Source organism: Aegilops tauschii, unplaced genomic scaffold (assembly GCF_002575655.3).
Source record: "Aegilops tauschii subsp. strangulata cultivar AL8/78 unplaced genomic scaffold, Aet v6.0 ptg000179l_subseq_2504346:2865697_obj, whole genome shotgun sequence".
NCBI lineage: Eukaryota > Viridiplantae > Streptophyta > Magnoliopsida > Poales > Poaceae > Aegilops > Aegilops tauschii.
The window spans coordinates 98444-113564 of NW_027332499.1; positions in this window are offsets into that span (position 1 = coordinate 98444).

A 15121-nucleotide genomic window follows, 5' to 3' on the forward strand; every position below is an offset into this window, starting at 1 on the left:
TTGGACGCCTTGTCATGTTGCAAGTCATGAGTCTTGACAGATCATGATCCTAAAATGGCTGTAGTAGGACAGGGCAATATAGGGACGCTAAACAGCTGAAGCCTGCAACTATGCCATGCACAAGCTCAGGTAACTGGACTATCAGAGGTGCTGCTCAGGCTAACTGTAGGAGATATGCCCTAGAGGCAGTAATAACAGTTATTTTGTATCTCCAAAGTTTGTAATGAATGTTTAGCTTCCATGCTATAACTGCAATGATTCCCGAGTCTGCAATATCCACGAGGCTCGGAGGGAAACTCATGTGCACGTGTGGTATACTAAACGGTAAAATGTATTCCTAGTCTTGCCTCTAAGACTGGCTCATGTATTGCATGATGATCCTATTTTCCTGATCATGGGCATGTCTATGCTGGCAATTCTGAGGGCGCGATGTTGGTAGAACACTTGTGTTGAATCGACCCAAATTGATGTTAAGCTATGAGATACCTTCGTCACAAGTTTATGGTTAATATCATTGAGATAGTTAATGTTTGCATAATTCCTTAGACCATGAGAGTATCAAGTTCCTTCGTGCTTGCTTCGTGAACTTTGGGGTTTGTTAAACGTCATCCGTAACTGGGTGGCTATTACGGCAGCTTTCGGGTTCACGGAAAAGTATAGGAAGTAACAAGATAGCTCAAGATTGGGATTTGCTCCTCCGACGATGGAGAGATATACTCGGGCCCTCTCGGTGTAACGGTATCCATCATCGTCTGGCCAGACACATTGTGATTTGATCACTGGGATGCCGGAACACGGAAACGAGAAAAGAGAACAAAACCGGTAACGAGGTAACTTGCATGGTGGACAAATTGTTCGTCCATGGGCATGCAATAAATCTCACCTCGGGTGTTTGTGACATATCGCGAAGCAACAGGAATAGCTCACTGCAACTGGAGGTTCACTCGAATATTCATTCGTGTGGGTATAGGGGTCAATATGGGTGTCCACGGCTCCGATGTTGATCATTGATCGGAAGGGGTTCCAGGTCATGTCTATACTTCACCGAACCTATAGGGTCACACGCTTAAGGTTCATCTATCTGCTGAATACTAGACAGGGAGTCTGAGAGAAAATCACCGAAAAAGTTTCGGACACCGAAAAGTTTCGGACAGCGGAATTGTACCGCAGAGAGAGGTCATCGGATAAGTTTCGATGATACCGAAAAGTTGTTTCGGGACACACCATTAAGTCAAATTGGTTTCAGCACATGCCTGATAATTCTTGGAGGATGCCAAAATCATTCTGGAAGCTTTTTGGAATTTTTTGAGATAAAAACCGGAAATGTTCCAGAGCTGCCGGAGCCACTTCAGATGCGTTTCGCAGATGAAAATCACTAAGACCGGAATTGTTTCGGAACGCGTTGAAAATCATTTTAGTGGGTACTGGAAATGTTCTTAGCCCACATAAATATTTTCAGTTCGATCAGACGCTGAAAAATGTCGTCGTGAATAGTGAAAATCGGCTTTATGGTTACTTTATGGAAAGCCACCTTTTGGGGCTTTGCTCCAAAAGATCTTGGGGATGACATGGATGGATAGGACCCATTTTTTGGGCCCCTCATGGGGGTGTGGCCGGCCACATGGGGTATCCCCCCTTGGGGACCCTTTTGTTCATTGGTTTCACTTCTAGGTCCTTGTGGAAGGACTTCATTCATGTGCATTTTGGGTTTTTGTGTGAAACTACCCTACCCCTTGGGATTTCCTATAAATAGAGGTGGAGGGGCAGCCCTCCACACTCATCCCTTGCTCTCATACACATGCCATGCATTATCTGGCTTCTTCTCTCCCTCCCACGAAAATAGTTTCGTAGAGCCGTACGGCTGTCTGGGTTCCGGCAGGAACTAGTTCTGGACGGCGAAGCCCTGCCGGATAGCTGACACCGTATGTGTGCAACCCCGTAGAGAGATTGTAGTTTCGATCTTTTGCCCGAGGTGCTGTTCGAGTGTCCTCCCGAAGGGCTGTCCGAGTCTCCGTCCGAGTTTCGAGGGTCCTCCCGAAGGGCTGTCCGCGACATTGTCCGGGGGACTGTCCGACCGCCTCCCGAAGGGCTGTCCGGAGAGGGAGTACATCCTCGCGGTTGGGAGGTTGTAAATCCTAGCTGCGGGGATCTGCACCGACGATCTACACCGACTCTTCTTCCGCTGCGCTTCGGGTCGGTACGGATCAGATCAAACCTTGTATGCAGTCTCCATAGTGGTCCTGGGCGTGCTCGCCATACCGTAAATTTTCGTTTTCTGTCGCGTTCCCCTACAGTGGCATCAAGAGCCGTGCTATGCGTAGATGCAGGTTATGATCTAGAATACATGGAGATGTATGGGTATTGCATAATATAATTTTGGAGTCGATGAGATCTATTGCTGAAAATTATTTATGCGGGTGACAGATGAAATCTGTTACCCGATGTTCTTCCTGCTTCCCTAGAATTTGCGTTTGCTCAATCTCGAGACAGCATGGTGGAATTTGACAAAGTTCTGGCAATCCGTGATCCTGATTGATCATGGAAGTCCTATCAGTTCTTTGGGTTCTGCCATAGTCAAAAGAAAGATGAAATTTGCAGATATGATCTGCAAGGGGGTCATGCGTATGACGAAGTTTAGCATGGGGCTCGAGATTTAATTATCTCGTGTTTCATACACCCCGAGATGTTAATCTAGCAACTTGAATAATCATACTTGATGATAAAACGTTGGTAGCTGCAGTTTAAGTCAAAACCTTAGAAGCCACGTAAAATAAAATTTTGCATAAACGATTAGAGGCGTCTAACTTGGTTTTGCAGGATGTGCATGTGATGTGGTATAGCAATGCTCATATTCTATTTGATTATGTATGAGATGACTATATGATGTAACTAACATGACCTGCGTGTCATGATTCTGCATGATGGCTGGAGCCATATGATTGCACTTTAATGACCTGCGTGTCATCCTTAAGTAATGCACTTATTTTATTAGCTATAGAGATAGCAATATTATCTGGTGCATCGACAAGGTCGTGGCAATCTTCGCGAAGGTGAACACCGACGCAAATGCCGAAGACGAAGAATTGAAAGACTTCTCCGTCAGAAAGAGGCTATACCATATCATGCTATTATGAATTGCCTGAGATGTTTATCCCTCTTGATGCACCCTTCTTGATTGCGCGGTAGTCGCTTTTATTAGGGTGATCTCTCACTTCAAATATCAAGTAGTTAGTGTTCTCCCAAGTGCAGCACCGTCACAACATCTATCCTTTCGGGGTGCGCCATGGATGCATGGGTACGAACGATTGGAGAAATGTAAGGCGGGTGAGGTCAGACCTCGCAGCAAGATCACTTGGTTGTCTTGACGTTCATGGCAGGATCGTCCTGAGCTCGGAACACACGCATCGAAAGATGAACAAGAGTCACATAGAGATGTGATAGTTGGCCTACCAATTGAAATCCTCGTCATGAGATGATGATTCTATGACGTTGAATTGATATTTGGATCTTGAATCACTCAAAATCAATTTTGTGAGATATTGATTTGAGTGAGAGCACACTTTAGAAAAAAAATGTTTATTCACTAGTGCAAATTTCATTATAAACAAAAGTCTAACTGAAACTTGTGTTTTCCGTTGTAGATCAAATGGCTCGCAACACCGCGTTCAACTTAGGCCCGATGTTAGAGAAAGAGAAGTTAGCTACGACTGGAAACAACTATGCGGACTGGGTCCGTAACTGGAGGATTGTCCTCAGGAGCGCTAAGAAATTGTACGTGCTTGAAACTGCTCTTCCAGCTAAACCGGCGGCAGATGCACCGGTAGATGAACAAAATGTCTGGGCCACTAAGGATGATGATCAGAACTTAGTGCAGTGCCTCATGCTAGCTTGCATGACTCCAGGGCTTCAAAAACGTTTTGAATTCCATAAAGCCCGTGATATGATCCGGGAATTGGATGCTCTGTACAAGGAAACCGCAAAGTCTGAGCGATATGATATCATGAAGGCTTTGATGGATTGCAAGATGGCTGAGGGTAGTTCAGTTGGTGAACACGTGGTCAAAATGATTGGCTATTCTGAAAGGCTTAAAGCCCTAGAATTTCCACTTCCACCTGGCCATATGATGGACATGTTGCTTTCTTCACTCCCCCCGTCTTACGACGGTTTTGTCATGAACTACAACATGACAGGGATGGAGAAGACACCGGAAGAGGTGCTCGCCATGCTGAAAACTACAGAAGGAGCACTGCGGAAAAATCACAAGCAAGTGTTGCTTGTGAATAAAACCGACAGTTTCAAAAAGAAAAAAGGCAAGCCAAAGAAGGGCAAGGGCGCCGGTAAGACCGGCTCCCAAAGCAACTCTAAGGGCGGAGCCAAGAATGAAACTGAGTGCTTCTACTGCAAGGGCACAGGACACTAGAAGAGAAACTGCAAGAAGTATCCGGAAGATAAGAAGACCGGGAAAACCGGAAAAGGTATAATTGTTATACAGGTTAATGTCATTGACGTTTTGCTTGCTAGCGAAAATTCTAAGTCTTGGGTATTTGATACCGGATCGGTTGCTCACATTTGCAACTCGATACAGGGGCTTCAGAAGGTGCGCAAGCTGGCAAAGAATGAAGTCGTAATGCGCGTCGGGAACGGCACTGGGATCGCCGCTCAAGCCGTCGGCATTATGCCTCTACGTCTCCCTTCAGGATTTATCTTAGAACTAAGTAACTGTTATTTTGTTCCACTGTTGTGTAGAAACATTATCTCCGGATCATGTTTAGTACACGATGGGTATTCGTACAAGTCTGAGAACAATGGTTGTTCACTTTATTGTAAGGATATGTTTTATGGATTTGCACCCATTGTTGGGGGCCTTTTCATACTAAATCTTGAATGTGAAAATGATGTCTTTAACGTGAATGCCAAACGCCTTAAGAAGGCTGATACCACCACCACTTACTTGTGGCACTGTCGGCTTGGCCACATCGGAAAGAAACGTATGCAAAGACTCCAGAGAGATGGAGTTTTACCGTCCTTTGATTTTGAATCATTTGACACATGCGAAGCTTGTCTGATGGGGAAAATGACCAAGACGCCGTTCACGGGTCATCCTGAACGGGCGGGTGAATTATTGGAAATAATACATAGTGATGTATGTGGTCCAATGAGCACAGCCGCACGGGGTGGGTATTTCTACTTCGTGACTTTTACTGATGATTTAAGTCGGTATGGCTATATCTACTTAATGAAGCATAAGTCGGAAACCTTTGAAAAGTTCAAAGAATTTCAGAATGAGGTAGAAAATCATCGTAACAAAAAGATTAAGTTTCTGCGGTCTGATCGCGGAGGCGAATATCTTAGTCATGAGTTTGGCCAACATCTGAGTGACCGTGGAATCGTTTTACAGCTTACGCCTCCCGGAACTCCACAGAGAAACGGAGTATCGGAAAGACGTAACCGAACCCTGTTGGACATGGTAAGGTCGATGATGTCTCTTACAGATCTGCCGATGTCTTTTTGGGGTCATGCACTAGAAACTGCCGCTCACACACTAAACAGAGCATCGTCTAAGTCTGTTAAGACGACACCACATCAGATGTGGAATGGGAAGAAACCCAGTTTGTCGCATCTTAAAATTTGGGGATGTGAGGTACATGTAAAACGTTTACAACCTACCAAACTCGATCCCAGATCAGACAAGTGTAACTTTGTAGGTTATCCAAAAGAAACAATTGGGTATTCCTTCTACCTACCCTCCGAGCACAAAGTGTTTGTAGCTAAAAGCGGAGTCTTTCTTGAGAAAGAATTTCTCGCCAAAGAATTAAGTGGGAGGACAGTACAACTTATGAGATTAGTGAATCTTCGGTAACTGTTGATATGGCTAAGGAACCGGAAGAAATTCCGCTCATTATCCCTGCAACTGAGCCGGAAGTTGTCGCATATGATGCGGAGACTTCAGACAATGTTGTAACTGAACCGCGCAGATCAGGTAGGGCTATCCAGCCACCTGAATGGTTTCATAATGAAATCTTCATTCTTGAAGACGATGAACCTGCGCACTACAAGGAAGCGATGGCGGGGCCCAGCTCAAAGGAATGGCACAAGGCCATGAAATCCGAAATGGAATCCATGTACGAAAACCAAGTTTGGAACTTGGAAGAACTTCCTGAAGGCGTAAAGCCGATTGGTTGTAAATGGATTTTCAAAAGGAAGACAGACGCGGATGGTAACATTACTATCCACAAAGCTTGACTTGTCGCAAAAGGGTTCACACAAGTTCCAGGAGTGGACTACGACGAGACTTTCTCGCCGGTAGCTATGCTTAGGTCTGTTCGGATATTACTAGCAATTGCTGCTTATTTCGATTATGAAATATGGCAGATGGATGTCAAAACGGCTTTCCTAAATGGAAACCTCAAAGAGGATGTATACATGATACAGCCAGAAGGTTTTGTCGTTCATAAGGATGCTGGAAAGGTATGCAAACTTCAGAAAGCCATTTATGGTCTGAAGCAAGCGTCAAGGAGCTGGAACATTCGTTTTGATGAAGTGGTCAAAGAATTTGGCTTCATCAGGAATGACGAAGAATCTTGTGTTTACAAGAAATTTAGTGGGAGCGCAAAAGCATTTCTAATCTTGTATGTGGATGACATATTATTGATTGGAAATGACGTGAATTTTCTTAGCGAAATAAAAGACTCATTGAAGAAAAGTTTTTCAATGAAATACTTAGGCGAAGCGGCATATGTATTGGGCATCAGAATCTATAGAGATAGATCAAAACGCCTGATAGCGCTTAGCCAAAGCACGTACATTGACAAGGTGTTGAAAAGGTTCAACATGGAGAACTCCAAGAAAGGCCTACTCCCCATGTCACCTGGCACAGTGCTTTGCAAAAATCAGAGTCCTCGGACTCTGGATGAGCGAGTACAAATGAATGATGTTCCATATGCCTCGGCAGTTGGTTCTATTATGTATGCCATGCTATGTACAAGACCAAATGTTTCCTATGCGCTAAGTGTTAGCAGCCGGTACCAAAGTGATCCAGGGTTGGAACACTGGGCCGCAGTCAAGGGTATTCTTAAGTACCTCAGAAGGACCAAGGATTTACTCCTTGTGTACGGAGGTGATGAAGAGCTCATTGTAAGTGGTTACACTGATGCAGGCTTCATGACTGACCCAGATGACTTCAAATCTCAATCAGGCTATGTTTTCATATTGAACGGCGGAGCAGTTGATTGGAAAAGTTCCAAACAAAAGACTGTGGCGGATTCTACGACGGAGGCGGAGTATGTTGCCGCTTCAGAAGCCTCCAAGGAGGCGGTATGGATCAAGCAATTTCTTCAAGACCTTGGTGTGGTTCCAAGTGTTCTGGACCCGGTGGAAATCTATTGTGATAATAGTGGCGCCGTGGCTCAGGCAAGGGAGCCAAGTTCGCACCATAAGACAAGACATATTCAACGCAAATATAAACTCATTCGACATCATGTCGAAGAGGGTTTAGTGAAAGTACGCAAAGTTCACACGGATCTGAACGTGTCAGACCCGATGACAAAGCCTCTACCCCGAGCAAAGCATGAGCAGCACCGGATAGCCATTGGTGTTAGGGAAGCCATGTAACTGGATTATGACTCTAGTGCAAGTGGGAGTCTGTAGGAGATATGCCCTAGAGGCAGTAATAACAGTTATTTTGTATCTCCAAAGTTTGTAATGAATGTTTAGCTTCCATGCTATAACTGCAATGATTCCCGAGTCTGCAATATCCACGAGGCTCGGAGGGAAACTCATGTGCACGTGTGGTATACTAAACGGTAAAATGTATTCCTAGTCTTGCCTCTAAGACTGGCTCATGTATTGCATGATGATCATGTTTTCCTGATCATGGGCATGTCTATGCTGGCAATTCTGAGGGCACGATGTTGGTAGAACACTTGTGTTGAATCGACCCAAATTGATGTTAAGCTATGAGATACCTTCGTCACAAGTTTATGGTTAATATCATTGAGATAGTTAATGTTTGCATAATTCCTTAGACCATGAGAGTATCAAGTTCCTTCGTGCTTGCTTCGTGAACTTTGGGGTTTGTTAAACGTCATCCGTAAATGGGTGGCTATTACGGCAGCTTTCGGGTTCACGGAAAAGTATAGGAAGTAACAAGATAGCTCAAGATTGGGATTTGCTCCTCCGACGATGGAGAGATATACTCGGGCCCTCTCGGTGTAACGGTATCCATCATCGTCTGGCTAGACACATTGTGATTTGATCACTGGGATGCCGGAACACGGAAACGAGAAAAGAGAACAAAACCGGTAACGAGGTAACTTGCATGGTGGACAAATTGTTCGTCCATGGGCATGCAATAAATCTCACCTCGGGTGTTTGTGACATATCGTGAAGCAACAGGAATAGCTCACTGCAACTGGAGGTTCACTCGAATATTCATTCGTGTGGGTATAGGGATCAATATGGGTGTCCACGGCTCCGATGTTGATCATTGATCGGAAGGGGTTCCAGGTCATGTCTATACTTCACCGAACCTATAGGGTCACACGCTTAAGGTTCATCTATCTGCTGAATACTAGACAGGGAGTCTGAGAGAAAATCACCGAAAAAGTTTCGGACACCGAAAAGTTTCGGACAGCGGAATCGTACCGCAGAGAGAGGTCATCGGATAAGTTTCGATGATACCGAAAAGTTGTTTCGGGATACACCATTAAGTCAAATTGGTTACGGCACATGCCTGATAATTCTTGGAGGATGCCAGAATCATTCTGGAAGCTTTTTGGAATTTTCTGAGATAAAAACCGGAAATGTTCCAGAGCTGCCGGAGCCACTTCAGATGCGTTTCGCAGATGAAAATCACTAAAACCGGAATTGTTTCGGAACGCGTTGAAAATCATTTTAGTGGGTACTGGAAATGTTCTTAGCCCACATAAATATTTTCAGTTCGATCAGACGCTGAAAAATGTCGTTGTGAATAGTGAAAATCAGCTTTATAGTTACTTTATGGAAAGCCACCTTTTGGGGCTTTGCTCCAAAAGATCTTGGGGATGACATGGATGGATAGGACCCATTTTTTGGGCCCCTCATGGGGGTGTGGCCGGCCACATGGGGTATCCCCCCTTGGGGACCCTTTTGTTCATTGGTTTCACTTCTAGGTCCTTGTGGAAGGACTTCATTCATGTGCATTTTGGGTTTTTGTGTGAAACTACCCTACCCCTTGGGATTTCCTATAAATAGAGGTGGAGGGGCAGCCCTCCACACTCATCCCTTGCTCTCATACACATGCCATGCATTATCTGGCTTCTTCTCTCCCTCCCACGAAAAGAGTTTCGTAGAGCCGTAAGGCTGTCTGGGTTCCGGCAGGAACTAGTTCTGGACGGCGAAGCCCTGCCGGATAGCTGACACCGTATGTGTGCAACCCCTTAGAGAGATTGTAGTTTCGATCTTTTGCCCGAGGGGCTGTTCGAGTGTCCTCTCGAAGGGCTGTCCAAGTCTCCGTCCGAGTTTCGAGGGTCCTCCCGAAGGGCTGTCCGCGACATTGTCCGGGGGACTGTCCGACCGCCTCCCGAAGGGCTGTCCGGAGAGGGAGTACATCCTCGCGGTTGGGAGGTTGTAAATCCTAGCTGCGGGGATCTGCACCGATGATCTACACCGACTCTTCTTCCGTTGCGCTTCGGGTCGGTACGGATCAGATCAAACCTTGTATGTAGTCTCCATAGTGGTCCTGGGCGTGCTCGCTATACCGAAATTTTTCGTTTTCTGTCGCGTTCCCCTACACTAACATCAGCCATATTTCTGTCATATATGGGTGGCAGATGCAGGAAAGAGGCTTGTTATATGTTGATTCAGTTTGTCTTCGGAAATTCTATCATATCATGTTTTGCCTTGCTTTTGTTGATACTCGGTGTCAAAATTAATGCGTCAGCTGAGACCTTCATCAAAAGCCTAACGCTTTATTATCCTTTTCCCTGCGCAGAGGAGTACTACATAACTCTGGTCAAGGTGTTTGTTCAGGGGCAGCAGAAACACCGCGATATGCTTCCTTCAGGAGTCCACCTCCATACGCACTCCGAGTCACTAAAGCCCTCGCTCTTGCAGTGCTTGGCACATGGCTGATCGTCGCATTCAAGAGTAATATATGTCCCGCTTAGCATCGAGCAATTCTTACCTTCAGAACCTGCACTCATGGCAGCAACGGATAGATCATGTACACCGTTTCAGGAAGAAATTAACATCAGGCATGTGGTATGAACTTTAAATGTGGCCAGCAATGACAAAGACATAGTACAGCCAAATTGGAAATATAGCAATTGTATTTGATTCTCATGTATTTAGTACAGCCAAATTCGATTTATTTCTCACATGGTATACAATACAGAATGCAGCCACAATAATTGAACATTGTATTGCAGAATTGAACCATGCAGTTAAGTAAACACCACAACAAATGAACCAAATGTTAACTGAGCACCACATTGCACAAAATAACATACTCCTAATAGAAGATCAGGCAGTTAACCAAACCAAGCATGCTTAACAACTTGGAAATATAGCAATTGTATTTGTTTCTCATGTATTTAGTACAGGAAAATTCGATTATTTCTCACATGGTATACAATAACAGAATGCAGCCACAACAATTGAACATCGCATTGCAGAATTGAACCATGCAGTTAAGTAAACACCACAACAAATGAACCAAATGTTAACTAAGCACCACATTGCACAATATAACATACTCCTAATAGAAGATCAGACAGTTAGCCAAACCAAGCATGCTTAACAACTTGGAAATATAGCAATTGTATTTATTTATCATTTATTTAGTACAACCAAATTCGACTTATTTCTCACATGGTATATAATAACAGAATGCACCCATAACAATTGAACATCGCATTGCAGAATTGAACCAAACAGTTAACTAAACACCACAACAAATGAACCAAACGTTAGCTGAGCACCACATTGCACAATATAACATACTCCTAATAGAAGATCGGTCAGTTAGTCAAACCAAGCATGCTTGACAACTTGGAAAATTGCACCCTGAAGAATTGAACATCACATTTGCAGAATTGAAGCAAACAGTTAACTAAACACCACATTTCATGACATATAGAACATATACTCTAGAGCAGAAGATTGCATGGTAAAACTAGATAGCACAATTCACTAGAATTTATTAAGGAAAGGCTGTAGCTAGAAAACTGAACATGGGTCCTTATAGTGAGCTAATAAGACAAGCTACTCCTCATTGTCGGAGATATTGATGATGATTGGCTCCTTGGACATGGAAGAGGGCGAGGCCTCCGCTTGGTGGGTGCTCTCATCGTAGTGGTGAGTTGCCTGAGCCGCTCCGGGCACTAACCTGCTGGCTCTCGAGACGAGGTAAGCACAGGCCGCTGAGAAAACACCTCGTAGTCTTCGTCGAAGGCACCGATGGTGGCCTCGAGAAAACGCCACGAACTGTCGTTTAAAGCACCCAACCGCGTCGCGGCGTCGACACGCGAGGCGTCGACGGTGGCCTCGACGGCGAGGTGCTCCTCCAAGATCTGGGGGTCGGCACGAATGGTAGCCATTGCGACCTCACCTGCGCGTGCGGCCGCGATTTGCTTCTCCGCTACCAAATGCTCCTTGAGATCCTGGCTATACTGCGTGCATCATGGCTTAGGGCGGCACATATTTGGTGGAGGGGTAGGTGATTTGGGTGGAAGGTGTCGCGCTCGCGCCGATGGTCGGGGCATGTGGGATGTGGAAGGAGGAGGAGGATGGGGGTCGGGTGTGGATTACCTGCCTGGATAGGCCAGGCCGAGCAGCGTGAAGGAGGGCGCCGGCGAGGAGGCGGCGCTGCAAGCAAGGAGTGAAGGTTTTGACTTGGAAAGGAAGGCGGAAACAAGGGAAATGTGGCTTTTGATAAAGGGAAGGGGCGGGGAGGTAGATATTTCCGCGGAAGCCGAAAGTTTGTAATCGCTTCAGCGAAAAAACTGGCGCGCAAAGTGTCATCAGACATGGTCTCTTATTCAGAATTGTGTACGATATGTGAACATCAAAAACGATTCAGATAGGTTAACCCGTGTGATGAGTTTGAACGTCAAAAAATTTGGTTCGAATTTCCATGGTAACAGTGGTCATCCACGTCATTGCATAATTTGGGTACACAAAGGAGACTACAGCACACCCACACTTCTTAATCGAGCAAGTTCAGCAATTAAAAAGAGCTAGTTGACCTAAACATTACTTTAACAAGTTAAATACTAGCGCTCTTAATTAAACAAAACAAAGATTACTACTACGGCTAGTGCTCGTCGATCTCGGCCGCCGCCTCCATGTCCAGCTCGCACCCGACGGTCTCCTGGGGAAGGGGCTCCATGGCATCCATCGCACCATACTCGGCAAGCATCTCGCCATCCGTGTCCGCCATCTCTTTGGAAAAGGACGCCATGAGCTGGGCGTGGGCGGCCGTGATCTGGACTTGGACGGGCTCCATCGTCGCAAGGTATGCGGCGGAGGAACGGACGGCTGCTCGAACGCTCTCGGCGATTGCCAGCTCTTCGGCCGTGGGTTGCCGACCGTTGTCAGAGAGGCTTCGTTCGATTTTTGCGGTGACCGACAGGAGCTGGGCGTGGGCGGCCTCGACATGGTCGTGGGTGGTCTCCATTAGGGCTAAGGTCGCCGCTGCGGAACAGACAGTTGTTGTGCCGCTCTCGCCAGTTGTTATCCCCGAGCCAGATATTGCTGCCGCCACCTAAAAAGCGATAGCAGCCGTTTGGGCTGCCATGGCCGCCCGGTCGCATATTGCGGCTGCTCTCATGCACCTTGTTAGCACGCGCATGGCGGCTGCGGTCGTGCTCTCGCAGGAGTGGGCCACCGAAGTTGCCCGCACGACACGGGTCCACGTGCCCATCTTTCACCGACGACGATTGAACAGTGAAATGATATTTGGGAGCGAGCTAGTGTGCTTGAGACACCGGCTGTGGACTGTAGCCGACGCACCTTCTCGCGTAAGCCATAGGCGTACTATACAGCGACCGTGCTCCAGGATAATAAACTGTGTGCGATCTACTTGATTTTTCATCTTGATTTGAATTACATAATGGGGTCACAGTGGCAATGAACGGTGTTTGGATTGCTATACCTTTTATCTGCAGTGAACATGCAACTATATGTGTGTCGTAAAAGAATTGAAATTAATTGAGTTTTCAATGCATTCATGTGCATAATTCAAATTTGAACTACATGCACATGCTCTAATGCATATAAATTGGTTGAAAATTCCAATCTTTGTCCTTGGTTGCTTGCTTAGGTCCCATGCAAGAAATGGGAAAGAATGTCACCACCCTGCCATGGTTACTCGGCGGCAAACATTGAGATACCTGGTTTTAAAATTCTAGTAAATCCAAAGCTCGTCTGAAATTCATGAAACTTGGCATGCTATCATGGAGCGGCATGAACATGCCGTGGTAAATTTTTTGTCCCATTTGGGGCAGGTTTGGGGATATGTTCCTCAAAAACCATAGTTTCTCACAACAAGCCTGATGGTTTCGGTAGGGAACGTCCCACCTTTGGGGACGAAACGATATACATTGCCTCTTATTGCTTTCAAAATTTTTCTCGTGTCAACATTGAACAACAGGAGTGTTTTGTCAATTTTTGCGATTTTTCGGGGTTCGTTTGGAAATTTATGCATTAACTGAGTTTTCAATGCATTTATGTGCATAATTCAAATTTGAACTACATGCACATGCTTCAGTGCATATAAATTGGTTGAAAAATCAAATCTGTGTCCTTGGGTGCATACTTAGGTTCCATGAAAGAAATGGGAATGAATTTCAAACACCAGGGCGCCGTTGATTGCCGGCAAAACATTGAGATGCCTGGTTTTTAAATTCTAGTAAATCCAAAACTCGTATGAAATTCATGAAACTTGGCATGCTATCATGGAGCGGCATCAACATGTTGTGGTAAATTTTTTGTCCCATTTGAGGCAGGTTTGGGTATATGCTTCTCACAAACCGGAGCTTCTCACAACAAGCATGATGGTTTTACTAGGGAACGTCCCATCTTTGGGGACGAAACGATATCCATTGCCTCTTATTGCTTTCAAAAAATTTCTCGTGTCAACATAGAACAACAGGAGTGTTTTGTCAATTTTTGGGATTTTTTCGGGGTTCGTTTGGACATTTTTATGCATTAACTGAGTTTTCAATGCATTTATATGCATAATTCAAATTTGAACTACATGCACATGCTCCAGTGTATATAAATTGGTTGAAAAATCAAATCTGTTTCCTTGGGTGCATGCTTAGGTCCCATGCAATAAACGGTAATGAATTTCAATCACCAGTGCACCGTTGATTGCCGGCAAAACGTTGAGATTCCTGGTTTTTAAATTCTAGTAAATCCAAAATTCATTTGAAATTCATGAAACTTGGCATGCTATCATGGAGCGGCATCAACATGCCGTGGTAAAAATTTGTCCCATTTGGGGTAGATTTGTGTATATGCTTCTCACAAACCAGAGCTTCTCACAACAAGCCTGCTGGTTTTGGTAGGGAACGTCCCACCTTTGGGGACGAAACGATATCCATTGCCCCTTATTGCTTTCAAAAAATTTCTCGTGTTAACATAGAACAACAGGAGTGTTGTGTCAATTTTTGTGATTTTTCAGGGTTCGTTTGTACATTTTTATGCATTAATTGAGTTTTCAATGCATTTATGTGCATAATTAAAATTTGAACTACATGCACATGCTCCAGTGCATATAAATTGGTTGAAAAATCAAATATGTTTCCTTGGGTGCATGCTTAGGTCCCATGCAAGAAATAGGAATGAATTTCAAACACCAGGGCACCGTTGATTGCCGGAAAAACGTTGAGATACCTTATTTTTAAATTCTAGTAAATCCAAAACTCATCTGAAATTCATGAAACTTGGCATGCTATTATAGAATGGCACCCGACATGCTGGTATTTTTCGTGTCCATTTTGAGAGAAGGCGCACTCGAATAATGACTGCCAACAAAGGCATTTTAAAAAATAGCTGCCACTTTAATATCTCAAACGTTTGTATAATTCAAACCGTGTGCATTCTGTTAACCATTCATGTGACGGCACGTGTCTTGGTT